This window comes from Aulonocara stuartgranti (assembly GCF_965226115.1).
Source record: "Aulonocara stuartgranti genome assembly, chromosome: 12".
Taxonomy (NCBI): domain Eukaryota; kingdom Metazoa; phylum Chordata; class Actinopteri; order Cichliformes; family Cichlidae; genus Aulonocara; species Aulonocara stuartgranti.
In genome coordinates this window covers 16161204-16177792 of record NC_138948.1, presented here as the reverse complement: position 1 = coordinate 16177792, position 16589 = coordinate 16161204, and the positions used below count along the sequence as shown (strand labels likewise).

General features: G+C 43.4%; 1 protein-coding gene across 6 annotated transcripts in view; it reads left to right on the top strand.

The window, feature by feature from the left end:
• Window positions 1-16589, top strand: part of grid2 (glutamate receptor, ionotropic, delta 2) — a 555291-nt gene that overhangs the window by 106900 nt on the left and 431802 nt on the right. The window lies entirely within an intron of this gene.

Sequence of the window (16589 nt, the reverse complement as noted above, 5' to 3'; positions counted from 1 at the left end):
AAGCATGTATGCCGTAGCACTCGACATTTGGTATAGAATTCAGTGATCTGTAACGTGCAAGAGGAGGGAATGGTATTGGATTTAGAACTTAAGGCTTCTTTATTTAGACTTTTTCGAAGCATGTTTTCACACCTGCACTATTCAGTCCATTTAAACAACTCTGGTTCATATTTACCTTTGGTGTGGTTCAAACATGGTAATCGCACTCGGGTGTGGACTAGGGCTGCTGCAAACAATTATTTTGATACTCGACTAATAATAATAATGGATTGCATTTATATAGCGCTTTTCGAGACCCTTAAAGCACTTTACAATTCCACTATTCATACACTGTTACATTCACACACTGGTGGAGGTAAGCTACAGTTGTAGCCACAGCTGCCCTGAGGCAGACTGACAAGCTAGGCTGCCATATCGCACCATCGGCCCCTCTGGCCAGCACGAGTAGGACACAATGACCAAGACAGACAGAGCTGGGGATCAAACCGGTAACCTTCCGTTTACAAGATGAGCTTCCCAACCCCCTGAAGCACAGTCGCCCCAATTATTTTTGTGATTAGTCAGCTAATCAGATCATGCATCCGTTGGACATAAAACGTACAGCTTATTGCACCAGCATGCTCTTACATAACTATCATTAGCTTACAGCTTGAAGTGTTTAAGGTATGTGCTAACTAAAAGTAAAGACAAGATGGTAGTTTATTAAACTTTTAATGAAATTTGCAGGTTGTCTCGGTGGAGTTTAATAAACTCAGCCATCTGCTCCTTGCTCACTAAAATATAACAGGACACTGGAGTAAATTCTCTACCATCTCACATTTCTGTTTAATCAGTTTTCTGTTTGAAGTTTATTCAGCTGTGTGAAAACTATAACTTTAATCTGAGTCAAACCGATTTACTCAGGAACAAATAAAACACTGAAAAAGTTATCTAAGTGACTTAAATATCATGTTTAACCTGAGAAAAAAAGGGGTTTGAAAACGGAGTTCGCTGTTCTTGCCGGCTCTAGTGAACCTTGACCTCCCGGTCAGCTATCAAGCTGGTGGGTAACAGACGTCTTCGAAAACGTCGGAACACTTTTGCAAATATGTGACATCTTGATAAATCGAGCACATATTTGAAGTCTACACACCTACATTCTCATCTACAAATATCTTAAAAGTTTACTTTGTGACCCAGAAAGAGTAATATTAAAACTAAGTAGCTGCAGCCATTGTTGGATACTGGAATTGGCTGGGCTGCGCTATGAATTCTGGGATAGGTCGGGCCACAAAGGATACACCCGACCCATCCTTCAAATCTGGGGAAAAGGAGTTGCATTTTGACATTCGTCAGGTTGCTGTGATGTAATCAACCTACAAATGCGGCCTGCGAAGGATGCGGCTCCTGAATTTGGACACAGCTACAATACCGGAGACTGCTTCTTCTTCTTCTTTGGCGTTTAACGGCAGCGGGCATCCTTGTAGATGCTTTGCTGCCATCTTCTGTTTCCGTCTGTTATTACACTCTTAAATCCTACTACTTATTCCTGCGTCTTTCAGGATCTTACAAAGCTTCAAACGAGATGTCGACTATTAAATTAGTCATTGATGATTTTGATAGTCAAGTGGACCAAAACAACTACACCAAGACCCTTTGGAAAAGGTGGTCTCAATCGAGTTCCAGACTAACTCCAGAGCAGTTTGTTTGAGAGTCCAACCTGATTACTGGGGCTATACTGCAAGTTTGAGCTAAATGCCTTCCCCCAGCCTGGTATACTTTGCATTTTGGCATGTGGAACCGTACTATAAATGTGCAGAGTACTCAAAGTGCTTGATGTTGCCCAAATAAATATAAATTTGAGGACAAAATTCAATGACATTCCAGAACTTGTCACTTTTTTTCTTGTATATACTTTTTTTGCTCCCACCACAGACACATCTAGCCAATAAGTAGACTGAACGTTCTCACATGGTTTGTAGTGATGCATTTTGGTTCACTTTCAATTCACTTGAAGTTTTCTCTGTGAATAGAAACCAAACTATAGGAAAAAGCAACCATTTTACAAACTCTTCCACCAATTCAGACCAGAGTAAATAAGGTATAGGTGTGAAAATGCACTAAATCTCAGAAATACGGTTCAACCTTGTGGTTACGGTTGAACTGTTGAGTCATCGTGCTCATTAACAAACATAGTATTAAATGGAAAATGTTTTTCACGTTGAATGTTTCTAGTTAAAAAATTGCATGTGATACAAATCTTGAAGCTAATTTTTCAAACCCTGATTATTTTCCTAATTTCATGTAAACCTGATATGGAAAACAATCAATTCAATACAAGGCGTAAACAGCTCGTGCTTTAAATTAGCACCCGATGGAGGTATTTCCCTTCTCACCCCTGGGAGGGGTTAGCGATCCTCGCTAATCACAATTCATTTTAATTATCTCTTATGTGTGGCTAAAATCTGAGCCATGGGCCTTTGCAGAGCATTTACATGGCACAGTAGTTTAATTTATTTGTCCTATGTCTCATGTTTTATGCAGGTTAAAATAATAATCCACAATAATAAAATAACTTATCATCTTAATTGACCAGATATTTATAGTTTCCTGCCTTCCTAAAATAGATTAAATTGATCTGCCATGAGAAGGCAATAAAAAATCCTGCCGTGATTCACTTTTATGACGAAGTATTTACATCCTTCCTCATATAAGTGATAAACAAGTCCTTGCTCAAAAAAAGCAATCTTTTTCAGCATTAGCATTATTTCATTTAAGGCTACATTTGATTAATACAACAACAATTCAATTTTCCTTCAATGACATCATCTAGGAGGTGCATTTAAGGCTGCTAATACAAAATAATATAAAATGTACTTGATTCATTTGAGGAGTTAATTATGTATTTTTTGTGTATTGTTTAAATTGCAAACTTTGTCCTTAAAATAAATTTTCAAGTGTCAAATAAAGGAAGTGTTAATGCTCATATTTAGGCGCCTTTTTTGTTGAGTTGTGTAGACTGTGAGATCGTGTTTATTCTCACTTTAAGTGACACTTTATTCAAACTAATGAGTGCGCTCATCTCCTATATGATATGGCAAAACAATCTGGTTGGAAAAGCAAACGCTGGCTCTCAGAAAAGACTTCAAACGCAAAATGAAATATCTCCTACTTTTAGTTATACCTTCTTATTTAGGCTTTATAAGAATGCAGTGTTCTGAATATTGCATAGTTTGAACAAAGACTGTTATTGAAAGCTGGTGAGTTGCTTTTGTGCATTACGGAGCCCTTCACTCAAACGCTAAAAAAAAAAAACAAGGAAAAAAAGTTGTTTTGTCTTCAAAGGTAGTTTAAAACTTCATCTATGGCAGAAATGCAAAAGTGTTCTAGGTTATATTTTCTGTTCTGACATCTTTTAGTAATGTTCTCATTTGTTGTTCTATATCACATAGACTGTCATATCTACACTTTGCTGCATTTGTGTACTGGCTTAGTATTGTGCTTGCATCAGTTTGACATGCAAGGCAGACTTACACTAATATTATAGAAAAGAAACCGGAGGTGGCAAAATTACAGACTTTCTTTACATCAGTAGAAGTACAGAAGTACAGACATGTAAAAAAAATACTCCACTAAAAGTTGAAGTAGGGAAGCAACTTTTTTACTCAAGTAAAAGTGCCTGCTCTGAAATGTTTTCAAAGTAAGAAAGTACAAAGTAGTTACTCGAAGGACAATTCTACTAACCATTTTTGTACAAAGGCACAATCAGCGAAAGATAATTTTAAAAATGAACTATTTTCTGTTGCTGTCATGGTCCTGGGCCATGTGGGCCCAGTATTCTTAGTTCTTTGTATTCTCGTATTTCGTTCCTTATTTAGGCCATGTCTTCTGAGTTGCCCTGTTGTGTTGTTCCCTAAGTGTTTTTCCCTCCATGGCTCTCTCCCCCCTGTGTGCCCTCTATGTATTGATGAGCCCTCGTCTCCCTTTGTGGTTGTTTCATGTTTCCCCAGCCCGTTATGTCTGTGTTTTCCCCGTGCTCTCTCTCCTCCTGTCGGAACCTCTGTGCCTCTACATGTCATGTTCAGTTCACCCCGCCCTGTCTCGTTATGATTATCAGTGTCACCTGTGTTCCCCGTGTGTGCCCACTTTCCTCGTTTTCCCTCTGTGTATTTCTGTCTGAGTCTCCCTCTGTTCGGCGTCGTGTTCTCCCTCATGCCGTGTGTGGTTCTCCCCGTGTCTTCCAGTATATGTTACTTTAGCTTTTCCCAGTTTAGTGTAGTTTTGTATTGCTTTTTGTATCATCGTTATTGTTTATCACTTATCAGCAATAAAGCTGCATTTTGAGTTTATCCCCCGTGTCTGTGAGTTTGCAATTTGGGTCCTCATCCTGCCTGCCACACGGCCGAAACATGACAGAAGAACACGACCACGATATGGACCCAGCGACTCCTGGCAGAGACGTAATACAAGCGGTGGAGTCGTTCTGCTACCAGTGGAGCCGAAGCTCTAGTGAGGAGGAGAGGGAGGAGTTACTTTCCTCGTTGGGGACAAGCGTCACGGTTTTTCCCTGGTTATGGGAGGCGCTACCCCCTCTGATCTCGGACTTCCTCCGCACCATCCTCCCAGCCTGCCCTCGGCAGCATCAGCGGTCCGGTGTGCGGACTGCGTCACCACCGCCCCGTGGCCGCGCAGCCTCCCCTCCGCCTGCTGTGAGCATACAAGTCGGCACGCTGAGGTTCGCCACGGCACCACACTCCTCTACGCTGGCGCCGTCCCTCTACTCGCCGGTTTCCACTTCGCTGTCGCAGCTCAGTCGTTCACCCTCACCGCCTCGACCGACCTACCCGTCTTCCGCTTCCTATCTGGCACGGATGTGGTCAGAAGACGAGGAGCCGGTCGCCACAGAAATCGAAGTTTCATCCACGACCACCTCAAAGAGGAAGCGGCGTTCGCGTCGCCGTCGCCCAGCGCTACGGCATGTTTCGCCCTCCAACGAGCCACACGAGGATGCGGGGGAGGTCATGGATTTCGACCTGGAGGAGCGGCAGCGTGCAGCATGCGATCAACTGGATGAAGAGCTCCGGTGGAAGCCGTGGCTAGCTCCTGACTATGAGGAGATCTTCCGGGGAACCCGCCTGGCTCTCGGGGGTCCCCTGAGCTTCCAGGAACTCTCATCTACCGCTCCATCAGCACCCAGTTCACCAGCCTCTGCGACGCCGCCCGGCGCGCATGAAGCGCCGTTGTCTGGTTCATCGGGAGCTGCAGTCAAGAAGGAACGGCGTTCACGCCGCCGTCGCACCACCCCACAGCCGGACATTCGGACTCCTAATTTACCTGCTGTGGTGAGTGAGGACTCTGTGTCTTTTCCAGACATTATGACTGTTCATTCAGGAGCTGTGTCTTGTGTGGCGGATGTCAAAGCGAGCTGCTTATCGCCTGTGCAGCTACCAGCAGTTCAGTTAGCTCCCTCGCAGCCACCCTCAGTTCAGTTAGCTCCCTCGCAGCCACCCTCAGTTCAGTTAGCTCCCTCGCAGCCACCCTCAGTTCAGTTAGCTCCCTCGCAGCCACCCTCAGTTCAGTTAGCCCCCTCGCAGCCACCCTCAGTTCAGTTAGCTCCCTCGCAGCCACCCTCAGTTCAGTTAGCTCCCTCGCAGCCACCCTCAGTTCAGTTAGCTCCCTCGCAGCCCTTCACAGCTCAGTCAGCTACCCTCCTGGAAGCCCCCGCTGCCTGGTATTTTCAGCATCGGCATCTTTTCCCGTCAAGATTTATCGCTAAATCATTCGATCCTCCCTTAAGAGAGAGACTGCATCCTCGCTGCCTGTCACCCCCAGTGCAGTCTCCAGTAGCTCCAGTGTCACCCCCGGTTCAGTCTCCAGTAGCTCCAGTGTCACCCCCGGTTCAGTCTCCAGTAGCTCCAGTGTCACCCCCGGTTCAGTCTCCAGTAGCTCCAGTGTCACCCCCGGTTCAGTCCCCAGTAGCTCCAGTGCCGCCAGTAGCGCAGGCCCCAGTAGCTCCAGTGCCGCCAGTAGCGCAGGCCCCAGTAGCTCCAGTGCCGCCTGTAGCGCAGGCCCCAGTAGCTCCAGTGCCGCCTGTAGCGCAGGCCCCAGTAGCTCCAGTGCCGCCTGTAGCGCAGGCCCCAGTAGCTCCAGTGCCGCCTGTAGCGCAGGCCCCAGTAGCTCCAGTGCCGCCTGTAGCGCAGGCCCCAGTAGCTCCAGTGCCGCCTGTAGCGCAGGCCCCAGTAGCTCCAGTGCCGCCTGTAGCGCAGGCCCCAGTAGCTCCTGTAGCCCAGTCCCCGATAGCAGTACGGTCCGCTGGTCAGCTTAACATCCAGCCAGGGGTCTCAAATCTCTCTGGCTCTGCATCAGCTCCTGCTGGGAGCTCGGATGAGCTCATCCAGGACTCCGCGGCTCCCACGCCGCCATCTACCTCGTCAGCTGGAGGGCCCGAGGGGCCCGTTCAGCCTCCTGTCTCCGCTGGAGGGTCCGAGGGGCCCGTTCAGCAACCTTCCTCGTCAGCTGGGGGTTCAGGAGAACCGCACCAGCCTCATGCCACGTCAGCTGGAGGGTCCGAGGGGCCCGTTCAGCCTCCTGTCTCCGCTGGAGGGTCCGAGGGGCCCGTTCAGCCTCCTGTCTCCGCTGGAGGGTCCGAGGGGCCCGTTCAGCCTCCTGTCTCCGCTGGAGGGTCCGAGGGGCCCGTTCAGCACCATGCCACATCAGCTGGAGGGCCCGAGGAGCCCATCCAGCCACCTTCTGCTACGCCTGGTCCAGCCTCAGAGCCTTCGCCTGGTCCAGCCTCAGAGCCTTCGCCTGGTCCAGCCTCCGAGCCTTCGTCTGCTGCAGCCTCCGAGCCTTCGTCTGCTGCAGCCTCCGAGCCTTCGTCTGCTGCAGCCTCGCCCGCCGCGGCTCCGGCCTGTGCCTCGTCTGCCGCGGCTTCGGCCTGTGCTTCGTCTGGTCCTGTGCCCACCGGGCCATGGCCAGCACGCCTGACACTGGAGAGCCGCCGCTGCCTTCCGCGCGGCCGGCCCCCTGAACTGCTCCGTCGTCTCCTTCGCCGCCGCCGCTGCCTTCCGCGCGGCCGGCCTCCGGACCAGCTCTGCCACCTGTGCCACCCGCCTGGTCGGCCCCCCGACCGTGTGACCCGTGAACTCTTGTTCCCGTGGGCTCTGGGTCGGCCCCCTGAACTTTATTTTGACTATGGTCGTGTGCTCCCGTGTTTTCTGTTGTTTATTTTGTTTCCCGTTCTGGTCCCTCCGTCCTGGTCCCCCGCCTTATTTAGGCCATGTCTTCTGAGTTGCCCTGTTGTGTTGTTCCCTAAGTGTTTTTCCCTCCATGGCTCTCTCCCCCCTGTGTGCCCTCTATGTATTGATGAGCCCTCGTCTCCCTTTGTGGTTGTTTCATGTTTCCCCAGCCCGTTATGTCTGTGTTTTCCCCGTGCTCTCTCTCCTCCTGTCGGAACCTCTGTGCCTCTACATGTCATGTTCAGTTCACCCCGCCCTGTCTCGTTATGATTATCAGTGTCACCTGTGTTCCCCGTGTGTGCCCACTTTCCTCGTTTTCCCTCTGTGTATTTCTGTCTGAGTCTCCCTCTGTTCGGCGTCGTGTTCTCCCTCATGCCGTGTGTGGTTCTCCCCGTGTCTTCCAGTATATGTTACTTTAGCTTTTCCCAGTTTAGTGTAGTTTTGTATTGCTTTTTGTATCATCGTTATTGTTTATCACTTATCAGCAATAAAGCTGCATTTTGAGTTTATCCCCCGTGTCTGTGAGTTTGCAATTTGGGTCCTCATCCTGCCTGCCACACGGCCGAAACATGACAGTTGCCTGCGTAGTAGAGGGTGACTTTGCCTCCACACCAAACAGTAAAATGATTACAGTCAAGGGTTAAAGTGGGATTCAGCAGGTGGGGTAAATCCCAAGCTCTGTGTAGTGGCTCAGCACAGGACAAAGAATTATAACTCACAATTATTTCTAACAAGAGTGCCAGCAGATTGTCTTGGTGTACATGATGTGATTAGCTGACCTGCTCTTCTTTGTGGATTTACACAACTGAATTCGATGAGATGTACGCAGTTTGACATGTTGCCTGATGTCCATCTCATACACTGACACTACACTAGCTAGATCCTGAAGTACCGCAAATGCAACTTACGGACACCTGCACCTCTTCCGGCCCACTTTCACTTCCGAGCATAAACGCTATAAATGATACTTGTAAACCTAGTAACGAGTCTGTTTTGAAAATGTTAGGAGGATAAAGTAGAGATATTTGATTAAAAATGTAGGGAATAAAAGTAAAAAGTTGTCGGAAAAATAAATACTCAAGTAAAGTACAGATACCTGAAAATTATTCCTAAATATAGTAACAAAGTATTTGCACTACGTTAATTTGCAACTCTGATAGAAACTGACACCCGCATCATTTATTCTTATGCCCCACTGTCCTCCTTTCCTTCCTTCTTCCACAGATGGATGGATGTTTTTATCCATCCTCCGCATTCTGTCTTCATTCTCCAATGAAAATGCACAGAGCAGTCAGCTGCCATAGAGACCAACGAAATCTCTTTTTCTGAGGCCCTTCCATCACTCAGAGCTCAGATGACCTCCTCCTGTTTGCCATCCTGTCTTGATTTGTCCATTTATCCAACTGCCAAACAAAAAACTGTATACACAGTGAAACATACACCTACACAGATCCACTTATACAGAGGACATGGTGGCTTTCGTGATGCACTGACATTTCCCAGCTCATTCTTCTTCGCTAGATGTATCCGTTTATCTGTCTGCTGTAGTAATGGCTGAATTTCAAAGATGTTAACATCTCTCTTCTTTAATCTTTATCCGTTCCCATCATTTTTTTCCCCTCATCTCTCTTTTCCACTTTATCTTTTTCTCTTTCAATCTTAGCTTTATTAAGTAATGAATGGCAATAATTCAATTAACCTCCTATTTAATCATGGGTGGGGGTGGAGGGTATCCATGGCAACGCTGACATTTTACAAGAGGCAGTTTGATGTTATTTTGTGCGTGTGTGTGCGGAGTCCAGCAGCTGACAGCTGGGCACAAACTAGTTCCAACCAGACTTTTGGAGCTTTGAGTAATTTATATGTTGTGTGTGTGTGTGTGTGTGTGTGTGTGTGTGTGTGTGTGTGTGTGTGTGTGTGTGTGTGCTCAATTGGTGGTAGGTCTGTTGATTGGTTGGTAGATAGAAAGTGTCATTTGAATAGAAGTCAGAAAGAGAGGACTAGGTTTCCTTCCTGCCCCTGCTGAGCATTGACCAATGAAAACTCTCTTTTCCTCTACTTGGCTGCTTGACAGCCAACTTCCCCATTAACAAAGTTACAAAGTTGTCTTTGTCTTCACGGTAGATGGGGAAAAGATGACTGTGAAATTATTTTGCTGTAACTTCTCTTTTCAAGTTAGCACTCAATAGCAACGCTCCCCTGGAGGGACATCATAATTTCCCTCCTCTGCACACAGTGCAGCACAGTCTAGCAACTGGCAAAAAATGATATTGATCCTTGGTCATAATACACTGTGACATATCTATGAATAACCCCAATCCAACACCCATTTTATATGAACAATAAAGCATGTTGTATTGGTGTAGATGTCACTGTTTACCGTGGTTACTTTGCTAAACTTTCAAACACATATCACTACAATTACATTAAGAGGTATTAGAACTAAGTAATTTGTAACTCTGACAGCATTATTTATATCTTTTTACCAGTAATACCAGGGATGTAAGTCATTCTCCTATTTTTGGTGTGAAATAAGAGAGTCTAGGACTTGTTATTAAATCCAGAGTATGCCTGGGAGAAAAATGAATAAACAATATTTTTTGTTTAATATCCTAGGTAGCTTTGAAACACAAAAAATGTTGGCATAAAGTTAAGGTTTCTCTGTCAAAGAGCCGTATCCTGCATCAAGAAAAAAGGAGACCCAACTAAATGGGAAAGGAGGTCATATTTGCCTTTTTAAGCTCGCCAAACATACTGTGAGAGTACCGATGATAATATTGCCCAGAGTACTTTGTGCATTATTTCTTACTTTCTTCATATTACTGCATTTAACTAATATGTCTACATACTTTCCTTACAGAGTTGGAGAGTATTCTGATTTTATCGTAGTACATCAGTTTTAAGATGTTTAGTAGAATTGGCCAACACTACCAGTTCATTTGTTTCCTTTTTGATATCTATTAATTTGCATGCTAAGTTTATGGATATCAAATACACTTTGTTTTAAGAATATTGTAGTATATTTGAATCATTAGCCCTGGTCACTCCTTTAACCATTTGTATCCCAGCAGAATTCTATTATCATGTTCCAGAATCCTGAGAGTCTGGTAAGGTAATTCATTAGTAATGAATTTAGTTTAAAAACTATTGAAATGTGTAATTTTTGAGTTTTGAATTTGAAGACTGAAATGACCCACTCAAACTAGGCATTACCATTTAAGATTTTACATAATTTTACACCTCTTTCTCCTCTCCATCTTCATTTGCCTATTCCACTATTGCTCTTTTCTACCTCATCTCCACCTCCCACTCTTCCTCCTGAAGCCTCATGTTTTGAACTAAAATCAGGGCTTTACCACAACAAACATGTATAAAACACTGTTTTCCCCTGATATCATTACAATTACTCTGTGTCAGCAGATATGGGATCCTCCACTGTCTTGAAAGGCGCTTTTAAATAAAATGTATTATTATTAATTCATTCATTTATTAAAATGCTGGATGTCTCTGGCTATTATGGGGAAGGATATGCAGAGCAGGCGGCTGCAGCCATTATGGGGTGCAGAGGGTTAATGATTTTCATTGGACTGAACATAGCTTTAACATTTCATTGTCATTTTATGCAGCAAGCCACATTATATCTGACTGCTCATCTCAGCTCTTGGGAGTGCATTACTTTCTAGACATTAATGTCTAGACTTTCTAGACAGTTACACATTTTTCAGACTCTGTGCTTCAGAAAAATTCACTTTGAAATAAGACATGGACTTGTGACCAATAGTGTTAAACATTCAAGAAAATTAGATAGATACACATGACGCTATTCAAAGTCATTGTTTTGATTTTTTGTGGAAAATTCTGTAAAGAAATACAGCAGATGTTTTCACCTTCCCGGGTTTCTATGTATTTAAAAGAATATATATATCTACAGTTCAGTTCTTCACTTAAAACTCAGATTAAAATTTAAAGCTTGGAGCTTGATTTTGAGCTTGATAATGAGCATTAAGGATGCTGATCTCTAAATACTCTCAAGTAGAGACTGAATCAACTTAGCATTGTTTTTATTTATTTGTTTTTGTATTTGTCTGTTTTCTTAATGTTATGATCATGTGCACAGAGACTTAGACAAATACCGGCACAAGCTTATAAACATGTGCAAATGTCATAACAGCAAACTAGAATCGCTATGCAGCATGAAAAGTCCCTGAAATAGCTTGAGACGGTGGAGTGCTGCTTCACCAGTGGACAAAACCCTTAATAAATTGCTAAACAGCACTGATACAGTGTGGCAGCACAAGTGCCCACACATCAACACACATAAACACAGTGCTACTCATAGCTACCCAACTCTAATGCTTTGTGTTTTTATCAGAGTCCCCCCCCCCCCAAAAAAAAAACAAACCCAAAACTCCATCCTGATTTGATTTGATGCTTTTTGGAAATAAAGTGCTCTTTTTTGGTCTCACTGCTTTTTATTCTGCCCAATTGAATTCAAGGTACTACTGGCATCAGAGCTGACTGCATTACAAAAATCAAAAACAAATAATCAACGTGATTCAGGCTATGAATTTTATCCCCATTACACCTGTCAGTGTCTTCACGTCTGTTCATGGAATTATGTGTTCGCACGTGCACGCCCTCACTGAAACCCTTACACACACACACACACACACACACACACACACACACACACACACACACACACTCCCTTTATCTTTACACAGCTTTGCCTGCTGCCCCCTCTGTGGCCACTGCTGTTGTGATTTTGGCTTTCTTCCCTTTTTTTCTTTCTTCTTCTCTCCTCATTTTCATTTCATTTCATTCAGTTACATTCAGTGTTGCTTCCAAAATAGAGACAGAGGAGCGACTGGCTGACAAATGAAGGCGAGAAACAGGTGAAATAACAGGTGGAACATGATGTGCGGTGTTTCTTTTAAATTCAATTTTGAAATGATAACAATTCATACTGAAATTATGCCTCAGTCTTGTTTGAAACTCACGTAATCTCACGCAACTTCTGATATTTGCAGCTGCGTCAAGAAAAACGTCAACCCCTCCTTTCTACTCCTCTATTACAGCTTTTCTCTTCTCTCTGCCAAGTTTTAAACTCTGCCATTTCACCCACAGGGAAACTATTTCACGCTGATGATTGACACGCAGTTGACAGTCTGTCAGTAGGACCGCTAATTTACCATAGTGGAAGCTAAAACTGCTCTTTCTCCATCACAAGTGGCTGACGTGTGTAAATCATGTGGGTGAAACTGGTTGAGAGATTTGAAAATAGGAGAGCGTAAAGGCGAGGAGGAGAAAAGAGACCTAACAAGGATATTTGGTCTGTTTTTTTTAGGCAATAAGTGGAACCATTACTGGCAGCTCCCCAGGGAATGGTTGCGCACATGCCCACCTACAAACAACAGTGTTAGGGTCACAGAGGTGAATGTGGAGAGAAGTGAGGTATACGAAGCACTTTAATGAAATGCTCGGAACTGCCAATGCAGTGGCACTGGCCCTAGTCAAGCACTTAAAGAGATAGATAGGGAGAGTGAGATATCCATTCATGAGAGATGAAATCAGAGAGAGATGCACAAAGCAGAAAAAAAAGAACAAGAAAATAAGTTTCACCCCCTGTGGTTTGAAGAAGAAAATTGGGAAAGGGGAAGGTGAATAGGGAATGTGCCCAGAGGAAATGAGCTATTTGACTGTTAAATTGTCTATTCTTCATGCACTTGGAGCCCTCCTGGGTGAAGATGTCAATAATGACTGAAATGTCAGCTCCACATGAAACATAATGTGAATACAAAGTCACTTGTGGCATTTTTTTTTTAAATTCAGCTTTACTCCAAGTGACATAAGTGCTAAAATATCCTTTAACATTAGCTCAGAAACTTGAAGCTGCACTAATAAGTACATTCACTCTTGTCCATGTACAAAGAACAGCAGATGAAAACAGGATGTCAGTATCGCACAAATTCATTAAAGTCCAAAACAAGTCCTCTTTTTTTTAGTTTGGTATTATCTGCGCCATCTTTTTTCTCCTCAATTCTTGTACACGGGTGCAAAAGGCACACAATTTTCTTTGGCTTTATCTTTTCTTTTTTTTTCAACTCTTACTGTACATTTTTCATCGTGCTTGCAGTCCTTCATTTCAAGGTCCAAGCCTCCAGTATGCCTCAAGCAGACCTCATGAGGTCCCCTTGAACAAAAACCTTGATATCTTTATCCTTCATTTATTGTTACGGACTGTAATTCTAAGCCTTAGCTTCTGGCATAAATATAAAGCCCTTAAGTCCAAAGGAAATTGTTACATTACTTCTGAGAGTTACAGTGCAAATAGCTCTCATATTAAGTTATATATATTTTTCCCTTGGGGTGAATCACATGTATTACATATTAAACTAGTGCTTTATTAGTCATTACCAAGGTAAAGATTTCTGATTTGATCGGTTAGAAAAGGTATATTAATAGATTACATTTATATTTATTTATCTCACTTTCAGGTCCATCAATGTACTGCATCTTTGATGAAACTGCATACTAAGATGCTGGGTGCTATTCTTTGTCTACATACAAGAATAGGACATTTATTCTTTTGTCTAGTTACACCCTCTTTATTGTTCTTTCATTAATTTCACCATTCTTTCTCTTTAAGGGGACAAGGTGGGACCGAGCAAGTGTTCGAAAATTTCCGACAAAATAGATTGAGCACTAGATAAATCTCTGCAGACAGCTCCCTTCTTTCCCTCCCACAGGCAGGCAGGCCCGGAGCCACACAGGCATAAAGGACAGTGTTTATAGACAGGAGAAAGCACTTAGTTCCTCCTTCACACCTTTTAGCCAGAAGGTCTTCTGAGAGTCAGATAAAGAAAGAGAGACCAGTAGAAGGAGAAAAGAAAGAAAGTCAAGATAGAGGAGAATAACAGGGTTAGAGAGGTTATAGGAGGTAAACTGTGAGAATAAAAGGGGTGTGGTTGTCTCTTTCTGGGGATGAGAAAAGAAAAGACAAAGTGAAAGGAGATGAGCAGATGGGTAGAATAGAAGAAGAGAAAATTAAAGGAATGAGAGCAGCACTGACAAGTTAGAGGGGAGAGGCCAGAAAAGACATGACAAAGAAAGAGGAGAGGAAGCAACAAATGAGGGGAGGTAAGGACAGGGTTTAAGTTAACATAAGATAAGATAAGATAAGATAGAACTTTATTAATCCCTCGGGTGGGTTCCTCTGGGAAATTCGACTTCCAAAAAGCACAGCAACGACCGAAGTTACAGTTACAGAATTGTTATATATATATATATATATATATATATATATATACACACACACACACACACACACACACACACACACATATATATAAATACAGAGACAAATATAAATAAAATATACAAAGGGGATAAATAGAATAAATAGGAATAAAAAATAAAAATACAAGTGAATTGCACATTTCAAGTATTGAGTCTATTGCACTGTTGACTATTTACAAAAGTATTGCACAAGGTATTGTACAGTGAGGTGAAGAGGCACTACAGCTTAGTTGTTCCCCCCTCCTTTGTCCTCCTGTTTCCCCTCCCTCTCCCCTCCAGAGAGGAGTTAAACAGTCTGATGGCGTGTGGGACAAAGGAGTTTTTAAGTCTGTTAGTTCTTGTCTTTGGGAGAAGCAACCTGTCACTGAACAGACTCTTCTGGTTATTAATGGCCGTGTGCAGAGGATGCCCAGCATTGTTCATAATGTCCAGCAGTTTCTTTAATAACATGTACTGCCAGTTAGCTTTGAAATGTGAATCCACGAGTCTAGCTTCATGAATAATGGGATTGGGGCATCTAATCATCTTAGTGGCTGAAACAGTGAAATAAGAGGTCTTAATGGGTCATGAGAAAGGAGTTAGGAAAAAAAGTAAGCTGTAGCAAATGCTCAAAGTTAACAATAAGTACATGATACTCTGGAAGTTAAAGGCAGATCAGAAGAGGATGGCAAATAAGAGCAGCAAATCTAAAATCAAAGTAAAAGTTGGCCGCTATAAAAAGCTGAGGGTTGTTTGGAAGGTTGGCTGGCATTGACAAGCAGGGAGGAAAGTTTAAATAACAAAGAAAAGTAGAGAAAGATGCCTGAATAGTTGGCTAGTGACACTATTTTCTTGGTAAGATTACTGAGCGGGTGATGTAGGAGCTTTGAGGAAGAGACGAGAGGTGTTTCCACTGGGTGAAAAGTAACAGAAGAAATGGATTTTGGACAAAAGCGTAAACATTTAAAAAGGAGGAAAGAGTGGATGATTGTGGAGAAAAGATTGGCAAAGGAGACTAGATTGACAGCAGAGAGTTGAGGAGAGGACAAGAGGATACACAGTGTTTGATGTGTATTACCATGGGACCAAAGCAGTTAGAGCTCTCTGATATGTTGTCTGTTGAACACAAATGGCTTTCTGATTTTTCTGTGTATGCGCATGTTCTTGGCAGCCATCAAGCTGCGATTTTTATCACAAATTTCCTTTGGGAAATATGTGCCTGGTGTAAACCGTTCTTAAAAGGAAGGCTGTCATCTATTTTGTGTGAAATAACCTTGTGTAACCACTAATTCATTCATATTTTATAACTGCCCTGTGGAGACCACAAGCACTTAATGGAAGAGGGGTTTTTTTGGACCCACAGAATGTTTTTGTGCTTGTGATGTCAGCCACCTTTGCTCATTTATTTTGTATTTGAGCACCCGTAGCTTTAACATCTTGTTGACATCCCGTGCTTATTACACTCCAAGATTCTGGAAAACAACATGTTTAAAGTAATTGTCAGCATACAGAACTAACTGCAGAGATGACAAGCAAAATTAAATGGGACCATGTTGATCTAAGTGAGCAGCCTTTTACTCATCTTCATTTAGCTCAAAGTGACTAAGGTTTCATTGATTGAAGTAAACATGAAACATTTATTTAGACTGTGAAAGTCATAAAAATTCTTGATATGTAATCCCGACTAGTCTAGGATGAGGGCTAACTGGAATTAATCAGGTCTGTGGTTTGATTTGTAAATTGGTGATAGCCTGTGATAGTTTAAAAGCTACCTTGGGCTCATAGCTGGACTGGCCGGTATGGCCGATGGTGATTTTTCGTTTTTATGGTCCGATGTTTTTTTTTTTTTTTTCCGTAACGGTATAAACACTGAAAAGTGGTGGATTGGCCAGATGCTGGGAGATGTGTAAAAATAACTCAGTTGTTTGGTGGTGGCTATTGCGGAGCTTCCACAGATTCAGTAACATTAGCAAGTGGTGGAGGCCAGCAGATGCAACATGCTGGCAGGTGGATGACAGAAAGGCAGGAGGAGCAGAGACCCAAGGCGGTGAAATGAGCTTCAGGTAAGAAGTTATGACCTGCAGTCTATCTGGG